This window comes from Drosophila bipectinata, chromosome 2L (assembly GCF_030179905.1).
Source record: "Drosophila bipectinata strain 14024-0381.07 chromosome 2L, DbipHiC1v2, whole genome shotgun sequence".
Lineage (NCBI taxonomy): Eukaryota > Metazoa > Arthropoda > Insecta > Diptera > Drosophilidae > Drosophila > Drosophila bipectinata.
The window spans coordinates 18,673,491-18,693,633 of record NC_091736.1 but is presented as its reverse complement, the minus strand read 5'-3'; the positions used below and the strand labels follow the sequence as shown (position 1 = coordinate 18,693,633).

The 20,143-nt window shown below is 42.2% G+C and overlaps 1 long non-coding RNA gene across 3 annotated transcripts; it reads right to left on the bottom strand.

The window, feature by feature from the left end:
• Positions 1-8,126: 8,126 nt before the first annotated feature.
• LOC138925730 (uncharacterized) lies at positions 8,127-9,109 on the bottom strand. 3 transcript variants are annotated; one of them, XR_011441942.1, is made up of 3 exons: positions 9,003-9,109; positions 8,450-8,797; positions 8,127-8,260 (listed from the first exon to the last, which is right to left on the bottom strand). It is a non-coding gene; the product is annotated as an uncharacterized lncRNA (long non-coding RNA). The 3 variants fall into 3 exon arrangements; XR_011441941.1 differs by having other exon boundaries at positions 8,191-8,320; XR_011441940.1 differs by having other exon boundaries at positions 8,226-8,363.
• Positions 9,110-20,143: the final 11,034 nt, after the last annotated feature.

Genomic DNA, 20,143 nt, shown 5'->3' with positions numbered 1-20,143 from the left:
AAGTGCTAATTGTTTCTGGTTTCTGTCCTTAGCCCTGGCTTGTTTATTTGGGGATGCCCCTCAAATTAATTTCCCACAACCGAAAAGGATTTTGTGCTTCGTCCTGCAGTAGCGTCCCTCATAATCTGCTCATATTAAACTAATTGCCGTAAATTTCAACAACAAACTGCCATAAATGTTGGCCATACTTTTAGTTGCCAAGACGCCACGCCCCCTGCTCATACCCAGCACCCCCTTGCTGCTTTGCCTTCTGGGCCTAAACCATTTTACCGTCAAAAACTTGTCTTAACTTTAATTAAGTGGCATTATGTTCAATTAGGCAAAAGTTTCCAATATGCAAATTAACACAATTTGAGTGTAAAGTGCCCCCGGAGCGGGAGGCAGGGGCGTGGCACTCAGCTCCTGTGGCAGATAAATTACCACGAACACACAAATCAAAGAGTCTGGAATAAGAGGGCGTGGCTCTGAGGCAGACACATTCTGTCCATATCCTGATTTGTTCACTGTTGAGTCTCTAAAATAGTAATTCGATAATGTTCATTTAAAGATTAAAGATTCAAATTCCAAGTAAAGTTAGTAGCTACTAAACGTGGATGGCTTAGATACGAAACAATCAATAAATCCTAAAACTAAAACTAAACCTATTATTAAAACCGCAAAGTAGGATTACCTACTTGGAGCCAAAATGGTTCATTATATTAAAGTTCAAAGCCCGTAACCACAGGATATTAGGGATGCGGATGCGGATGTTGAGACGGATAATCCCCAGCCGGTTGTAGCTTAATTATCGTCAACCTTCTGATGGCCTGGAACCCGAATTGACGATTAAATTTCCAACTGTCTTATTTGTAGTTGATGGCCGGCCAATTCCGCAATTCACACTCACATCCACATATTCATATCCTTGAATGCATCGGTGTCTGTGTGGGTGGGGAGGCTACAGATATGTTTGACAAATGTTAGGGGCCAAATGGCCATATCCTTGTAATCCCTGCCAGCCGACAGCCGACAAGCCCTGGCCATCGAGCATCGGCATTGGGCTCTAATTGCAGTCGCCTCCAATGAGCTCGGATTAGAAATTAATTAAAGTATAAGGATAATGTGGCATATGCAGGTCCTGCCGTTTCCCCAGGCTCCGTATCTGCCATAATTGTAAGCCCTTCGAATGTGATTAATCAGATTTCTCTAATGCCGGACTTTTGAGTCCTTTGGCTTTGACTTCCCCCCAGATGTAGAAACTCAATGACCCGACAACCCATTTGAATGACGGCTTGTGCCAAAAGGTTGTACCACTCAACCGATTACATTTTAATTGCTCTTCAGTTTTAGTTTAGAGGGGATTATGGGTTAATATATAAACTAGAAATTTAAATTGTCAGTTGAGGTTAGTTTGGATTCAAAAGGACATGATCTGCCTCCATATTAGCCAAGATGTGCCCTCAATATTATTCGATTTTTGATGCACACTTCGTACCGAAGCATCTGAAGCCTTTCTGGCATTATGCAACATTCTCGTTCGTTTCTTAGTGTAATCCCGACTTATCTCACCTTCCCCCCAAGGTTCAGAAGGCAGCAAAAAACAGCGCAACATAGAGAATATTTCATGCATAATGCCGAGGAAGGAGAATCAACAAAATGCAGATAACGCGACGGCAGCTGTGCCCCTTTTTTGTTTTTTTTTAGTCCTTCATGGGGATGTCAGCGGCGTTTCCGGTTTCCGTTTTGCCGCTCAGTGACTAGCGCCACCTGGCGGACGCTGATGTCGCCAGTCCTGCACTCCAGGCACGTGATAAGGTCCTTTTTTTTTGCAGCCATTTTCTATTTTTATTTTGCGTTGGAGTGGCGAATAAATAGCATTTTTGTTTCGGCAGCCGCATTTCATATTTGTGTTTCCAGCCATCGCTCCTTCTGCCGCTTCTTTGGCCTTTTTGCTGCAAACTTTCCTCTTCCTGTTCAGATCCTTAACCCATGGAGCCGCGAATTGTTGCAGCGGCTGCTCTTTCCCAGTTTTGTATTTATTTGCGTGTTAACTCAGTCACGTTCCGGGGTTCGGGGGGGGTCGGTGCAATCAGCGTTTTATGCATTCCACGGAAGCGAGTGTAGAGGGCGCTGGGGGAGTGGCAAACTCCCATTCAAAGGCCGCTCATTTTGGCGGGTTTTTCTTCTGTCTGCACAAAGGTGCATAATTTTAGTTAAATTTTTGGCATTTCATGCACGAAAACGTTTCTGGGTTAATTTACGCGTGGAATTCAATATTCGCGCCACTGCCTCCTGCCTGGCCCCACCCCCTCCTGCGACGCATTCAAATAAAATTGAATTAAGCGCTAAATGAAACGGAATTTATGCCCCACGTGTGCAGAAATATTTTCCATTCTGACCAACATAATTTGAAACGGCGTTGTCCTGGCAACAGGTGCACTCGCACTCATCCATTCCCTGAAATTGTCACTCTTTCACTGCAATCCAAGGCCCATAGAATATGTTATTAACCCACAACAAAACATGTTTGTAGATACATTTATTAATAACAATTAATAAGGCAAACAAATACCTTAATGAAAGTTTATAATTTCAGTTTCAGGCTCTAGTTTCGAGCAATATCCCTAATAGGAATTTAAACTTTCCTGAAAAGGTGTCAGGTTCCAATTACAACTTTACAATCCATCGGAATAAGTGCAGAAGCTACGGAATGAAATAGCATTTGAATCGCAAACGAATTAAATGGTCAAGTAACTTTTACGGTGGAGAGGTCCCAGAGTTATCTCCGCTCTCGGTTTCGAATAAACGTCACAACAATTAGGCAACAGTTATCTGTCCATTACACCAAGAAGTCGCCGGATAGGGGCACTTGGGCGGAGGCCACCCTTTCCTGTTCGCCCCGGGCTGTCGTCATAAATTTCTGGGGCCCAAGGCTTTAAACAAACTAGCACAAAACTCATTTGGTAAACAGACAGGATATGCAGGATGTGCACAATGGCTGTGGTGGGGGGCGGTGTGTGCCAGCGGGATTATGTCAGTGTGCGTGTTGAAAGTAGAACTGCAGAAGTGTTGCAGTTGCGAATCTTGAAAGTTTTCAACTGGGTTTTTGGCCAAAAACTTTTCGTTACCGCCGCCTGCTGGTCATGTTACCATGGATTTTGTTGTGGAATTCGCCTTTCCAAGCCTTTTCAAAGGGACTTTGCATACACGAAAGCATTAGAGGCAGGGGCAGGGCGGAGCGACCAGAGTGCTTAGCCTTGGCAGCGACTTTGGCCTGTAAAAGTTATGGCCGGAACACATCGAAAGCCATGTTGCCTCCAGGTAGCATGCTGTTTGCCACTTTCTGCGGTCTCTCCAAGAACAGAGCAGAGCTCACCGGGAGAACTGTGAAAATGTGTTAATTAACCGTAGGCGAAGGTGAAAGTCTGCTTGTTTTGGGGAAATTAGCACTTGCGATGTCAAGCGATGATAAGTAATTAGCGCGAATAGAGTAAAGTGGGCAAGTTAATGCAATAATAGGGTCTAGTGGGACTTTAATTTGAATTCTTTATTGAAGTAGAAGTTTTCCTCGTATTTGTATCGGTCTGATTGTGAACCCTCTACAATTAATGATGGCTTCGTTTCTATGCCACTGGCATATCCAGCATTCCACTCATTTGATTTCATTTGTTATCATCATCAACTTGATCTCTGTGGCAGGACGGGGGGCGGGGCAGGGAGGTCCTTGGTCTCAATTTACGTCTGCTTCTGATTTCTCGTCGCATCGCCGGCTAATTTATGCGCTCCGCTGGATAATAAATTTTATATTCACGTTAAACAAAAACAAACGCGAACCAAAGACCCATCGAACTAACCATATGTTGTCTCTCTCAAGCCGTATCTCGCCGTCTCTCTCGCGACTCGTGGGCCCCCGACAATATGTCATTTGTTCTTAAATTCGCCAGAGTCCTTCGCTTTTCTCCGCTCTTCCAGCTCGCCTTCTTTATAAATATATTATACATATCCTTGCATTGTTGTTCTTTCGATTCCGAACCATTTGTTATCGAATTTGTTTGTGCTTATTTTGTATGCCAAACGGCACGAGAGTCCTTTTCAGAGTGGGCGGTGGGTGGTGGAGGTGGGCCGGCACCGCCAGGGGGCGACATGTGTCCTTGTGGGCTCGACACGACCATCGCATCGCATCGCCCAGATATATGCATGTTAATTTGCTCTGATTCAATAGGTTAGCATTGAGTTATGGTGACATTAGGCACGGGAAGTCCTCCAGGGGATGAGCGTTCGTTTTGCAGGATGTTCCGGCCACAGAGAGGGGACTGATTCGTGGTTGGATGAATGCAAGTGAATAATTTATAAAGTCCTGCAGATAAATACAGAATAATTTTTAAATTTCCTAGAACTAATGAATGGCAAAAGTTGGCCATTTTCGGCATTGTGATGGACAACTCTCCCCCAATATCTCAAAACTTTGGCATTATTTAAATTTCAAAACCGTGTCCTGTCCGAAATGAAAATTCATTTACAAGTAACTTCAATTGATTTCACTTGTTACAGTCCCCTTCCGTATCCTTTTTAGCCTGTTATCCTGTTGCTAGCATTTCCCTCGGCATGAAATTATGTTTAACATGTTTTCAAAGGAAATTCTTATAAATGTTTATGCATTTCCGCTGCGCATCCACAAACTGCTTCAATATACCGAAGCTTATTGAAAACTTTTGCAAACTGTTGCCCGATTCCTCAGGGGCATTTTATCTTTATGCCAGCCAAACAACCCGCCGACCCCATAGCCCCTGCCAACGCCAACCACTTTGTCCGGGGTCAGGGGTCGGGTTCAATGTGGGAGGTCGGACTCTAAGTGCTTTCTTGTATATATATGTACACAGTTTTGCAATGGCAGGCTGGGAATTTGCCTTGCCTTTTCCTTTTTCAGCCTTCCGAAGGCGCAATTGATTGGCAAAATATTGTGGCAGCAGTGTCCTGATTCATTGACAAACTTATGCCACATCACGAACAAATCTTGATTAGTTGGGATTATTTTTATCCTTTTAAAGGGACGACAACTAAATGGTAAGCAGTTGAAGTTTGACTTATCTATATGAATACATATACGTATAAGTAATTATCAATAATGTTTTCCTATTGTTCAGTCTTAAGTTTTACAAAAATCTTTAGAGATATTCCTCTTAAGAATCGATTAAAAAGTGGCTAGTATTTGGAAAAGTGCGATGAATTAAAACAGATAAAAACTTTCATAATCAAAATACACAATAAACCTCAAAATTTGTTTAGTCGGAGATTGAAATGAACATCGGCGTGGAATTGATCCACATCCACTTTAAGGATATTCCTTGGAAGAATCTGCGAAAAACTATCAAAGGGAGATCACCATATTGTGATTCCCATGGAGTTTTCAAAATTTTAAAGGAGTTCCATCATAAAAAAAGGCATAAAAAACTTAAATTTGTTGAGTCTAAGATTTAAATGCAGATCTAGGGAATAAATCCACGAATTTTTTAATATATTCCTTCCAAGAATCGCTTTAAAACTTTCATATGGATTTCGGATAGTTGCTACAACTCTGGGGTTATCCTACTTTCCATCATGAAAATACAGAATAAATCGACTATTTTTTCGAGAATTAAATGCAGAATTATGGGGAATTAATCTACAATCATTTAAATATATTCCTTTCATGAATCGGTTAAAAACTGGCAAAGATATGTATATTCCCATATTGCCATATCGTGTCACCCATGGGGTTTTCCTTCTTTCGAATGGTACTTGAGTAAATCTATAGCTAGCAACCTTTTCCTCAGACATTACTCTTTTTAAAACATTTTACTCCCATTTGCATTTACATGCAACATATGCCACACTCAACATACTCGTACATCACATTTTTGCATATTAATTTTGCTTTGTAATTTTATGTTGTTTTGTCCATCGTTGTGGAAGTGTTTTTTGTTTTTATTAATTTCCGTTCCCATCTGAAGGATACATCTCGGTGCCAGGATCTCGGTCCTTCTCGTCGTCCACTGCTCTGCCAGGCAAACTTTAGCTTGGAACAAACAAGCTACGTCACTTGATGGACGGTCAACAACTTCAGAGGAACAGCAGTCGAGTTGACGGTCGGCTTGATATGTAAATCATACAGCCAGATGTGTCCAGCACATATATATTATATTCATGTTGATAAATCAAAATATGTGTCTGGCAAAGGGAGGTAATGTGTAATGTTCAACACAAAAATTTCAAATATATGTACCACTATATCACTAGTGCTGACAGGACAGGGTAAGGATTATTTATAATTTACAATTATTGTTCCAGATCTTAAATGTCTCAAGTCTTGTTGATAATTTCTTGTCGTATTTAACGCTTAATTTCACTCAGCAAAAGTGCCCCAAGTTAGATGCCAACTTTTGCGACTTTCATGAGCTCTTTTTTGACCTCTGACCTCTTTGTCAGCTCAAGAATTACTTTTCAACCCATTCTCTGATTCTGCATGCACAAAAGTGGCGCTTTTCATGCTCTATTTTTTATTCGTGGCGTAGTGTGCTCGGTTTCCTTAAAAATGCACAAAACAGGTTGGTCCATCTGGCGGCGGGGTCCTTCTTCTTCCTTCCGTTTCTCCTAGTCCTTTTTTGCTCCTTACTCCGGGCACAGTCAAAAATGCGAAGCCCGAAGCCCGAAATCCGAGATCCGACGCTTTATGTTCGCGTTAACGTGTGCAAAATCTGATGGTTGGCACTAACTTGCGGATTTAGGTGTTGAAAATTATGTGTAAAATGTGTCACAGTTAAGCTCCGCCATGTTCCAGGCTAAGTTCTGTGGGTGTGGGGTGGTCCGGGCAGAGCTGGGTTGGGCAGGCTACGTGGCTAGTGCTAAATGTCGCCCAAGGCCAGGCCATGCGCCACTCCGCCCCTACCCGACACGTATCCTATTTCTGGCACAGAGGGCAGGTCACATTTTCGAGTCATAGTTTTCATCGCTTCCATCGCTGCATATGCAGATGAGATGGGACACACACACAAAGGCAGGGGGAAATCTGGGAAACCCATGGAGAGGGGGGCGCCGTGGTGGCTGAGCGTGTGCATTATACAAATGAGTTTATGCAATTTTCGACTCAAGCTGAACTTTGAACAATTTTCGGCCAACTTCATCCAGAAACTTTAGTTTCAGATTTAATCGTTTGGCCAAAAATTATCCGAGGAATTTGATTAATTTAAAAAAAAATTTCCTAAACTGCATGGCAGTGCCAAAAAGTTGCACCCAGTGCAGAGAATTTGATTTTCTTAAGAGGTTTCTTAGTGGATTAAAACTTAATTCTCAGATGGCAGAGTACAAGTGTTATTTGAACAATTGATCAAAGTTTCCTTAAAAAATCAAGCCCAATAAAATTTTATGTCTTAAATCCTTTTAAAAGAAAACATGTTTGGCCTGCGTCTGAAGCAGGCTTTCCCGCAAATGACCCAGTCGCTTTTAATTATTCGAACACCCTCCAGGCATTCATTTTCATGTAAAATCTTTTATGCATCAAAGTGTCCTGGAAGGACCCTTGGGATGCGTGAGCTTGTGTGTCATTAGTCCGCACATATTGCCTCTCAATCTCCTTTGGCTCGACCTCAAGAACCTGATCCACAGCCAGGATCCCATGTCCTGTGACCTGCACGGGCCATGCTTCTTCTTAATTAAAATATTTATTAAGCACTTTTGGTGCAGGCAACAAATTAATACCAGAGAGCCCAATAATGTTGCAGCAGCAGCAGCAGTTGCAATAACAATTTATGAAACAAAGTGAAGAGGATACAAGTAACACAGAGGAAAATTTAATTTATTTTTAAAACTCAAGATATTAAACACCGTTTACTTTTTTTTTTACAAGAATTTAAAATGCCAGCCTGGCAACAGAAGTAAGGTAGCCCGCAGCTTGTATTCGTTTTTGGGAGATCCTGCCCCCTCTATTTGGCGGCACCGCAATGCTACTGCAACAGCAGCGCCAACATTCAACATTGCAGCTGCCGGGTGGCAAGTTTGGCCAACTAGGCAGAAGTAACACGGCCAGAGCCCTGCTAACAATCGTGCGCCAGTTTGACGGACAGTAGGCCCTCGAAAAATGCAGCTGCCGCCGTGGCATCCACGCTCCCTTGGACCCCTGCTGGTTCTGTTGCTGCAACAAAGCAACAAAGTCTGGCGTGCAAAATCTAAAATATTTATGCGGCCAGGCTGGCGGCATCCATCGTCCTGGCGTCGCTTCCTGCGAGTTGTTCGTCAAAAAGTTTGCCTGGCCGGGCCCGGGCCGCAGGCGGGGAAAGTCATAAAAATTCAATGAAAAATTGAAAAACTATTAAAATTGTAAATGTCACCAAATTCCAAGTTTTATTTGCCTAGAAATTGCAAATTGAATAAACACAGAGCATTGAACTACCCGAAAGGATACACTTCTTAATTATTTTTGGGACACAAATCTTACCTCGCAGTTGACATTGAAAATGTAATCTCCAAAATTGTAAATATGTTCTCCAGAATGCTGCTGTTTCTGTGTGTTTATTTATACATTGGAGCTGCGTGCCTAGTTTATGCAATCGAGGCTAGCGATTGGGACCGCTGATTTTAGAAAGGTAATGTCTCAAAACGCCGTGAAATTATTACAAAATACTGCCCGCCACATTGACTTTCGAAAAAATCAATTAGAATATTGAAATTGACCGTGCGGCTTTGTCCAGTCCAAACGCAAGTTAAGCGCATTAAAGATAATTGCAATTTGTATTATGTAAATGGCCGGAATGGAAAGTAAAAGTGGCTGTTGGACCACGGGGAGCTGACGAAAAATACAATAAAAACAAACAAATTAAGTCCAGGACCCCGCATAAATATTTGTTTTTTTATAAGCTTTTTCTTTTAAATGTGATAATTGTTTTCCAATCGACAGAGCAGAAATGCAATGCGTGCAATTCAATCAAAAAGTCGGGCAATTTCCTTTTCAATCCTTCTTTGCTCACGGCAAAAAATTAATTTATGCATACTTTTTTTTTGTTACTCCTAGACCTCGTCCTTGCTCTATTGTATACGAGAAAGAAACCAGCGACAAACAATAACAAAAATACAGAAAGCTATGGGGCTTAATAAATAAATTAGCTGTTAGTCGAATTGTTCCATTAAATTGGTGATTATCGGCTTTCGACATGGCGCCGTAATTGGTTTCGGTGATTCCATGAAATTTGAAATTAAATTGAAAATTGAAAAGCGCAAATGTTAATTTTATTTTATGATATTTATTAAATGCGCATAAGCACTTTAAAATCGATAGCGAAATGCTTCGGTCAGGGATATCCGGCTGGGAAATAATATCCGGGATTTAAGATAATAAACAACCATGATTGTTTTTTTTTTTTTTTTTCAATATTTATTGTTTGTTAAAGAAAGGCAAAAACTAATCTTGCAGGAGGTATAAAATATACCAAAATTATAATTTTGGTCAAAAGGCTTCAACGCAGTGAAGGAGACATCTCCGACCCTTTAAAGTATATATATTCGCGATCAGGATCACCTCCTGATGCTTATATAAGCATGACCGTCTGTCTGTCTTTTTGCATACACCCTTCTTACCTTTGCACGAAAAATATAATTTGGAACGGCCGGGATCGCCCGACCTTATCCTATACATCTGCCATATTGAACCGGAAATGCCATAACTTCAGTACTATTACAGTAAGAATGTTCGAATGTTTTTTATGGATTCTATTTTTGGCAAATTATAAAACCCCATTTTCAAGGGATCCAATCACGAAAATGGAAAAAAAATATAAAAAATATTTTGTCTCAGGATTTTGATGCAGAATGGTGGAGAATCGATCTAGAAATCGTTTAAGGTTTAAGAATCGGATGAGAATTGGGGAAGACATAGCCATCACAGTAGACCCTATAGGGGAAAACCCCATTTTCAAGGGATCCCATCAGGAAAATGGACAAAAAATCTAAAAAATATTTTGTCTTAGGATTTTGATGCAGAGCGGTGGAGAATCGATCTAGAAATCGTTTAAGGTACTCTACATGAGGGAAAATATAGCCACTCTCATTGGGGAAAATATAGCCATCATTGTGGGCCATATAGGGGAAACTTCATTGCAAGGGTCTTAAAAATGTACAAAAGTTATAAAAAAATTCTATTATCGCCTTGCGATAAATATCCGATCTGAACCGCAATGGTTCCGCCCGAAGTTAGCTTTCTTTTCGGGTTTGGTTTTAAAACTTTTCAAAATGTAGATCATATCTGGCGCTGGCTCTGGCTCTGGAGAAATTACAAGTTACAGCGTTGCGAGATCCGAAACCGATTGGCAGCTGCAAGGCGGGCTGGGCAATTGAAATGGCTTACCAACCTGGCCCACTCCCTTACACACACACACACACAGCCTGTCACTGGCTCACACAGATACGACAACCACAGGGTCCCTACACGGTAATTATCTAACAAGATTACGCAGAATGTTCCTCCCCAGCGATGGAGAACGGAAACATCGGCAGCCGTTGCAGTTGCACTGGGAAACTGCGAAACTGGGAAAATGGACAGCAGAGAGGGCGGAAAATTTAGTGGGAGGGGGCGAATGAGGAGGGGCTGGAAAAGCGAGGGCGATGCAACAACGGCTGATGACAGTGGGCACAATGCAAAATGTTGTTAAGTCGCTGGCAGAACGCTCCGGTGCACAAGTGGACTGTTGGGTTGGTGGTTATGGTTGCAAGGATGCCAGGATTCCCTTGCCGGGATGCGAGGGTGGAGTGAAATCGGTAGGAGCCAGGTAGGCGTTGGATTACGGCTCTTAATCCTGTGAATTTCTCGCTTTTACAACTGGCTTAAAGTGAAAGTGTGTCAGTCTCAGGTGTCCTTGCAACTGTGCATCCTTGCCGACGAACGCCGCTCCCAGCTCCCAGCTGGATGAGCCAGAGATGCGGAAATCATTCGCTTTCCCTTGATGAGTTGAATGTTTGGCAAGTATTTCCCAGCTGTGGGGAAACGGGTCTCCAGCTAAAGGATATTGAGATGGTGATTCGCTAGAAATTTAAGGCCCTCGGCTTGGCTCGCATTCTCTCTGAAAAATAAATCCTTTAATTGAGGTGGAAATTCCCTTCGCAACTTATAACAATGTTTTTTGTGCGGGACTCTCACCATTAACACTCGAGAAGTGCGTCCTTTTTCATCCTCAGTGAGTCGGTGAAGTTTTTAAAGCTTAAACACGCTTTTCTCTGTGCCAAAGCTACATATTTTTCGGTTGAATGCAATTTTTATGCACTTTGGATGCACACAAAGTCACAATCTCCACCCTATATTTTATTTATTCGGTTATTCGGTTGAGGGTTTTTATTCGGTTTTCCGCACTGCCAAGGTCTGCAGTTTGCCCGGCTGTGTGTGGGCGAGGAGGACGCGCATCAAATGCAAATTTGTCCTGCTCCTTGTTTGTCCTTTATGTTCATTTTGAATCCCTGGATTCTCTGATTGTTTGCCGTGTGTCTGCATCGGGGGATAATCCTCATTGCTGCTGGGAGAAAGTGCACCTGAATACGTACACTCATGTTCATAATGTGCATATTATCTATCAGAAACAAGATCATATACACAAAGTAGGGGACGGAAAAGCAGTCGTAAGTTTCTGGTTTATTTAAAATGGGAAATAATATTAGTTTGCCTCTGGAGTGGATAAGTTTGAAAATGAATATGCCAGCGTGTTTCGACCACTTTGTGGGGCCACAAAACATTCCCAATATTGACACACTTTCCCATGCAATCCCGCATTTGTTTGTGCGGCTTTATTTTAATGTTTGGTGTTTCAAATGATTTTGTGTGTTATATTCCTGCGGCAGCGATTTGCGGTGGACACTCGCAATGTTTTATTATCTAGCGCCGCTTTTAATTGATTTTCCATGTGCGGTTGCTGGATTTGTAATGGCCATAATGAACTTCAATTAGTTTTGCGTCCTGAAGTTGAAAGTGCGTGCTAATGAATTGAATATACGTTATTGGTTGTGCCAGAGCCAGGCTTACCCACGCTAGGTAGGGAAACCCAATCCTCAAAAAAGAAACGGTTAAGAAGCAAGTCAAGGCTAATCCCTGGTATTGGGTGGGGAATGTAAACCACATCAAAATCAAGTCAGAACCTAGACAAACACACTTGTTAGCTTATCATGTTACCCATGTTAAGCGTATTAATGGCAGCGAAGACGACGACAACAATGACAACGATGGGACAACAATAAAAAGGCGTCAGGCAGCCAAACAAGCCGGCAAACAAACAAACAAAATCTAGGCCACAAAACGTGCACCACGGAGTAAAATATTAATAGCCAGCTACTAAAATAGCAGACGCACAAAAACCAAACACAAAGAATCAGCATCGGCGCTACTTTTGAGGTCCTGAGAAACGGGGCCCAAAAGGAGGTGGCCTGCCAAGGGGGCGATGCCTAAGCCACTTCGAAGGTCCTGGCTTAGACGCAACTTGGTATGCAGCCAACCGTGATGCCATCAGCCACATTCCCCCACAGAGAGTGTGTGGGTGCCAGTTTGTGGGTGTGGGTCTTGGGCTTAACCTCAAAACTCTGTCTGTGCGGAAGATGGCTGTTAATGTGTCACCCGACAAAGTCCTGTCTTGGAGTACATTGTGGGGTTCTACATTCCTAGGAACTTCTATTAGGAGTTTCTATTTCCTAACTAACTAACTAAAGCTTGTGTCAGTAATTATTACCTATATTATATGTACATTTAATTAACTATTAATGCAGAATTATATTTCCGGTAATCCTATCAATGCTAATAAATAACGAATTTATTTTTATATATTAGTGGTAGGCTTTCATTTGTAAAATTAATAGTTATTTAATTCAAAAACGATTGCTCAACTCAGTTTTTAATTTAATTCCAATTTTCAATGGTAGTTACTTTGTTTTTATAATTAACTTTAAATTGAACCAATTTTTAAAGGATTGTTTCATTTATGACCTCATCCGACTGACTATTTCTAAACATTTTGCAAAACTTTCCCAACCATGTTGCCATCGCCGGGCCTTTGTTTGGCCGTTTTAAATATGTATGGGCATAAATTGGCTTTCATTGACAACAGAAGCGTTAAGCCAGGGGGCGTGGCCATTTGTCATGTTAAACGTTAAACACAAACCAAACAACAGCCAGACTCCGTATTGACATATTGCCGGGCTTTAGTTTCCTGTTTTTGATACGACGGACTGGCCACCAAGCGACCGCGCCATAAAAATAATCAACATAAATTGTGAAGAGGCTGGATTGGGTGGGTGGGGATCTGGCTGGGTGAGCTGGGTGCATAAATAAAGGGAAGGGGAAACAATAACAATAAAAATAATAAAGCAAAACAATGCCAGAATATTTATGGCCACTACGAGAGGCCGCGCAAAAAAAAAAATGAAACAAAAAGCGTTATTTGTCCAAATGACTGTGAAAAAAAGCACCTACCTCCCGGCCCCGCAGGACCCTGGCTCGTTGTCTAAATATACTTTTGTCTGCGTCTGGCAGAGTAAGCAAATCAACAAACCAGCAGCCCGGGGCCAAATGCCGCACTGGGAATAGGGATCAAAAAGGGGAGGGACATAGACAGCTCCCCGCAGAAGCACTCGATGCATCCTTTACGCTTAGAGCTTCTTAAAGTGGAATAAAATATTTAAGTAATTAAATTAATCAATTGGAACAACCAATCTGGCCGACAAAAGATGGAGAAGTGGCTATCCACAATATTCTCCATCAGGGCCACCTCATATTTATGTTTATTGTTTGATGAAAACTGAAACTCAGCCAAAGTTGCGAGTGTCCTTGTCTGCTAAACATGCAAATTCACTTTGTATGCTTACTTACATGTGCAAACAAATTAAGGCAAAAGCCAAATACACAAAATATGCAAATGTTGCTACTCTTAATGTAAGTTGCCACCTCGACGCCGAAAAAGAGGAATTCCTCCTTGCGGTTTTTATTTTGATTTCAGTTTTGTTTACTTTTTTCTTCATTTTGTTGCTCGCTGGCTGGCAACCTAAAAGTTTCTTTATGTAAATAAGAAATTTATTTTTATGTAAGCGCGAGCCTAAAGTTGTAAAATTGTTTGTTGCCACCGCTCTTCCAGGAGGATGCTGTTTTTTTTCCACCATTTCTCCCCGAATCTTTGCTAGCTTCTTCATCTTTTGTGGGACGTTGCTTTATGGCCGGGTGCCTTAATTTAGTAGTTGGCTCTGAAGACGTAACTGTACATTTGGGAGTTGGCCCACTTCTCGGGAGCTGCAATATCTTATGATTGCTGGGTGGATAATGTTTATATTTCACTGCTCGTTGCCGCCGCTTCCGACTAACCTTTGGAGTTTAATTTGCATTTTTATGCTGCTGATTTGAGTGGCATAAGTGAGTTATGTTTGTAATGAAAGTGTTGGCTAAAAAGCTGACAAATTGCTCACAAACCCAAGAGATTAGAATTCCACCTCATATTAAAGACACCTTTAAGAGCGCCCTTGCATTTCGTGTCTATCCCACATATCCTAGTGCCCATAAAATTTTGTTGCCTACTTTCTGGGGATGGCACGCACGCAAATTTCGGCAGCGAAACAAACAGGAAACATCGAAATAAATAATAATTTACAGGAAATCAATATGGAAGCGGACGAAGAGTACTCGGGCGTGCAATCATGGCACCGACAGAGGCCCAAAAGTGGGAGTTGGGAGGTAGCAATTGGCACTTCATCACTTAAGCACCTGAAAGGCATTTTTCACTTTCAATTTCGGCGCGATGCCCCATAAAATCAAGAAAATGCTGATAACACACACACACTGGCAGTGGAGCAGCTGCTGTGCAATTTACACGCACGCCAACCAAATTGACAACCGACTGACAACAGCAACAAGGACAACAACAAATAAAATAACATCCTGATAACAACAACAAGAGGATTCGGAGACAACCATCGAGAATTGTCAAGCGCTGTACGTGTGCACTTTGGGCGCAATCATAAAAAACAATTGAAATGTAAAATATAACATTTGTTTTTTTCTTATTCTCTATCTGGGAGGGTATACTAGCTGAGATGTGTGACTTGAAGATTTACTGAGGTATTAATATACAACACAAACTATTTTAATTTCGATGAAGTAGTTAAAATAAATCAATGACAAGATTGTTAGAACAAGATCCATGCTCTCTATCAGTCTATTTTCTTTGAAGAGCAATCTTTATTCGAGGCATGATCCCCATATTGATCCCTATCTGGGTATCACCTGGTTTCAAAAGATTCCACGGGCACGACGGCACCTGGTTTCTGTTGTTGCCCCGATGCTTTTAGCAATTGCGCGCTGATTGCGTATACGACGAGTCAGCCAAATGCACACACAGCAATTTCTATTGTAAATTGTTCACATTTCTCACACAGGCAGGCCCGGTCGAGAGGACAGAAAAAGGAGAAAAATGCTAAAATAACAAAAACAGGAGCGATGGAACATATAAAAGTATAAAGGCAGGCCAAAACCGTCTTCGTCATATTTTTAGCCCGAGGCTGGCAAACAAATTTCGGTCATAGCCCTTTTGTCTTTGGCTCCGATTCCCTGTCGCCGGTTCGGGTTCTTTCTTCTCGCTTTTCGCCCGGAGGTTTCGAGTGGGGAGGAAGTTGCGGCGACATGTTGTCAATAAATTGACAGCAATTGAAGGTTTATAAAACACTTTTTTCCCAGCCCCCCCATTTTAAGGGACCCTGGGAAGCGAGGGTGAGTGAGTGTGTGACAAATATTTGAGGAAAAAGTCCAGACCCGAAAGCAATAAATTTTATGGTAAAAATGATTTTGTGCAGCTTGTGACCAGGTCTCCTCTTGGGCGAGTCTGTGTGTGCGTTAATTTGAAATTTATTGAAGTTTTTCTTCAGCGTTTAAAGGGACTTTTTCCGGCCCTTCCTTTCACAGAAAGTTGACTTCCAATTTTCGTTACACTTTAAAATTGAATGGTTTCTGGTTGTGGTCCCCCTGCTGATTCTTTGTCGGCTTCATCTTGATGAATCCAATTTTCCGAGAATTAGCCTCTTGCCCAAAATTAAAGCTCGAAGCCTGGCGGAAATCAAAGAGACGCAGCTCTTCCCCACACCCACTCCATTTCCATTTTCACGGCCTCCCCCTCTAATGCTCAGCACTCAACTTGTAATAAGTTTCCCCCAAATTAACATGTCACCGCCGAGAGACATTTGCGGTGAAAGAATGAATCTGTTACACTGGCTGTGGATCGCAGGAATCCAGGGGTTGGACTCTATCCACCAGAAATTCGAAAGCATCAGCCCCTTCTGCGGAGTAACAGAGCTTCCTCAGTTCGAAAATTTCCCCAGGAAGCTCATGTTGGCAACTATGTAGGGTTTCCAAAGGCAACATGTGGCCCATCAGCTCTTTGATTGACATTATGGTAGTTTCGCAGTCATCACTTGAACTTGTTTAACTTTGTTATATTTGATTTTAATTGAAAACTGTCTCTGCTCTTCACTGTTGACCCACATTAGACATTAAATAATAAATAAAATTCATAAGTCTGCACTTTTTGACATACACCACCAGCTTCCCTCATAAATTTTCTACCTATTCTTCCATCATAAGCTTAAAAACAAAAGTTAATTGCACTTTTCACTTCATTAAACGCATTGAACCTAGAATCTGATAATTGGCAATTAATCTTGCATGTCTGAAAACAATTTCCTGTACCTGTTCTCTGGCGGGGCTGGCTATTATTTTTTCCCCACTCACTAATTGGCAGGCAAACAATTGAAAAATAAAATGGAAAATGATGTCGGAAAAACATTGTATGCTGAATGATGCTGTTGGGGACCAAACTCGATTATTAATTAAACTCATAAATGAGTCGGCAATTTGCCACTCATCTGGCAGGCGGACACTTTTCATTCAAACTCGCAGGACTCAAGAGGACGACGGGCTAATGTTGGGAGGAGTGACTTGTATATAGACATGAAATTTTGATGTGCTGGCTTTTCAAAGAGTTCCATCTACTGCTGAATAAACCATGAGTCCTGCGTGCATCGTTCGAGGTTGTTTTGAGTCTTTTCGGCTAGGAAATTGGATTCGCAACGTAAGTGGTTTCGATGCTCGCTTCCAATCGATTCGAATCAGGGCCACTTCAAATTACACCTGTCCCAGACCCTCGGCTAATCCCACAGGAGGCAAACACACAAGCGCCGAATTATGGCCAAGTAGAACGGCAACAACAGCTTCCCCGGTGTGGACACTAATCTAAGCAATTGTGTTGCGCTATTTGCATGCCACACACACACGCGTTGCATGTTTGTTATATTTGCTAAACGCACACTCCCCACAACATACTAAGGACAACACACAACACACAATATAAGCCCACGCACACAGCACACACTCAGGTGTTCCTTTGTACCTGTATACTTGTGTGGCAATTACAAGTGGCAAGGGCTATAGGGGCCTTAGACCCACAGCCACGGAAAGTCATTTACATGAATATCATTTGGGCGGCCCTGAAGCCGAAAAGGTTATTCAAATTCGTGAAAACAATATCGATGGCACGATACGCGTTCCTTGATTTGTTGGGTTTAATATATATTTCTATTTAGAGATACTCAGAGGTATAGTATACCTTTTACGAATATTTGTAGTATTTTCCAGATATTCAAATTCAAAAAACACTCGCAATTTGCTTTATGCGGAATCGATTGCCAGAACCGCCTCTATTATGGCAAAAGTTGGTCACAGTAATGTGTTGGCCAGTTGGCCAGAAATTGCCGAAAATTTCTACCCTTCTGTGTTTCACACTTTCTCTCTCTATTTTCGGTTTTTTGCGGACCAAAGGGAATATTGCACAGGACAGTGTGGTGTTTTTGGTACTTCCGCTCGCCCGCCCAGTCGCCCAGTGGTTTTGTTTGGTTTGTTGTTTAGTTGTCTCTGGCTGCTCCTGTTTGTCATTTGTTTGCAGATTTCTGTGTAGATTCTGCGGCTTCTTTGCGCTGGCTTAGTTTATTTATTGTTGCCACCCCCGGTGGCTCCTGGTGGCACGGAAATATGTCAAGGTGTGCCACAGGAGAGCTGGAACGAACTTGTTTTCCCACCATTGCCCCACACTCTTCCGGTACAGGACATTAAGCTTGAGTAATGTTTGCTGCGGCCTTGCGGCAGGCGTCGGCTCAATTTTTTGGCGACATTGTAAATAATGAAGACTTTAAGCCGCCCGAAATTAGCGCTATATTGCCGTCCTGTGGTCTCTGTTTGCCTGTCATAATGAACTAAACGCAGTGGCTTAATGACAGCCCCCCGGGCACAGCCACTGTCTGCCCCGTAATGAGAACACAGCGTAGCACATGTGCCGAGCTTGTCGGCCCGACAAAACCCCTTTTGTTTATGGCATATTAATTGAGCCAGTTACTCGTCCTGATTCATGCCGCACAATGGGGAAAGAATCTTCCAGACGGTGAGCTAATTACAATTACACGCTTCTCGGCCTATGAATATTTAGTAGGTGACTGTTGATTCGGCAGGAGAAAGATAAACACAGCTGTGATTTCAAATTGTTTCTTGAATATTTGTAAATAGTTGCCTTTCCCTTCCGATTCAATGGGCTGCGCCCTTTATTATATTTCAGAAATAAGTTTCCTTGTGGGTGAAGTCATTGATGCCTTTATTGCTGTCTGGAAAACGCCTATCCAAGTCCTTTCAAGCAGTTTCTTTCTCCAAATGAAACTCTTTGATTCGTTCTTGATCCTCTATTTCCACTCGTATTGTGTTCAGATTGCAAATGCACTTTGTTTTCCCCTCGAACGAGCATTTTTGCGGCCAGCAATGGCTACATTTTACTTTCCTCTTACGCCTTTTGAAACACACTATCTTTTTATTTTATTTTATTCAACTTGTGTTTATTTTGATTTTGTTTCTTGGCGCTGCGGTTTCACCCTTTTGCTACTCTGTTATATATTTAATTTTGTTTATGCACAACTCGAACACATATTTGAGATTTCTTTGGTTTGGTTTTGTTTGCGGGTGGAGGAGCAGCTCCCCATATCTCGCACTATTCAGATGGCAGCCATGGCTGTTGTCCTGTCATTGTCCTGGCTCCTAGGAGCTTTCGCTTTGCTCTTGCCTGCTGCTGTCGTTGTCGCTTTCCCATGTCGACGTTTATTTATGCAAATTTAATTTCCATACTAAACGTTGTGGGGTACAGAGCGAGTGTGTGTGCGGCTGTGTACTATGGGTGTGTGCACGAAAAATTCACTTTGGCTTGCCCATTTTGGCCTGATTTTACTTACCCCCGACTGTTGTTGCAGCTTCTGTGGGTGGCGCAAGTATTTTTCCGTTATTGCTTTTTATCAGCCTTGATAAGTGAGTGGGATGCCGCTACTTAACCACCCACCACCCACGGTTACTGCCCTGCCCCTTTTATCTATCCGCTCGATGGAGGCAATTTTATTACGCTGCGGCGTTAAAATTGTTTGCTTGCTAATAGAAAATGATATTTTTTTTCGCCCTGCCTCGCTCTTCATTTGCATGCCTCGGGCCAAGGGAGCAATGTCCTTAATTAAGTGGCAACATCCCAACTGCCAGAGCGAGACGAAGAATGACAGAGGAGGTCATAGTAGGGGCAGGAGTAAGCGGTTAAGCTGCTTGTCATATGTGCTTGTTCAGTCGAGTGCCCCTGCCATCATAAAGTTAATTTAAAATTTTCAACATTTCCCTGCCTGGCAAGTTTTCCATTTGCTTTAGTTTTCGGCTCAAGTTTTTTCCTCCTCCGCATCCTTTTTTATTTTATTTTTGATGCGCCAGGACCTTGCCAGAAATCGGTTTTATGTAAATGACGCTCAGCGGCAGATAAAACATTTTAATTTTTTTTGCAACCTGCTCCTTCCCTGGCACTCTGAGTTATTGGCAAGGATACAGAAGAGGCTGGCATTCAAACTCATTCCAGGACAATGTTACCTCACCCACACATGAGCATATATTGGCCGGGGGCAACAGTGTCCTTTTCTCTGTTTTTTCTTCTCTTTCCATTTCCTTTGACTTTTTTGCGGGTCACCGGAATGATTCTATTCGTGTGTGGTTATGAATTCTTTATCCGGAGTGGAACTTACGGCTTAATTGGAAAGAGACTCTCAATTCAAAAATGTCTATAGGTCT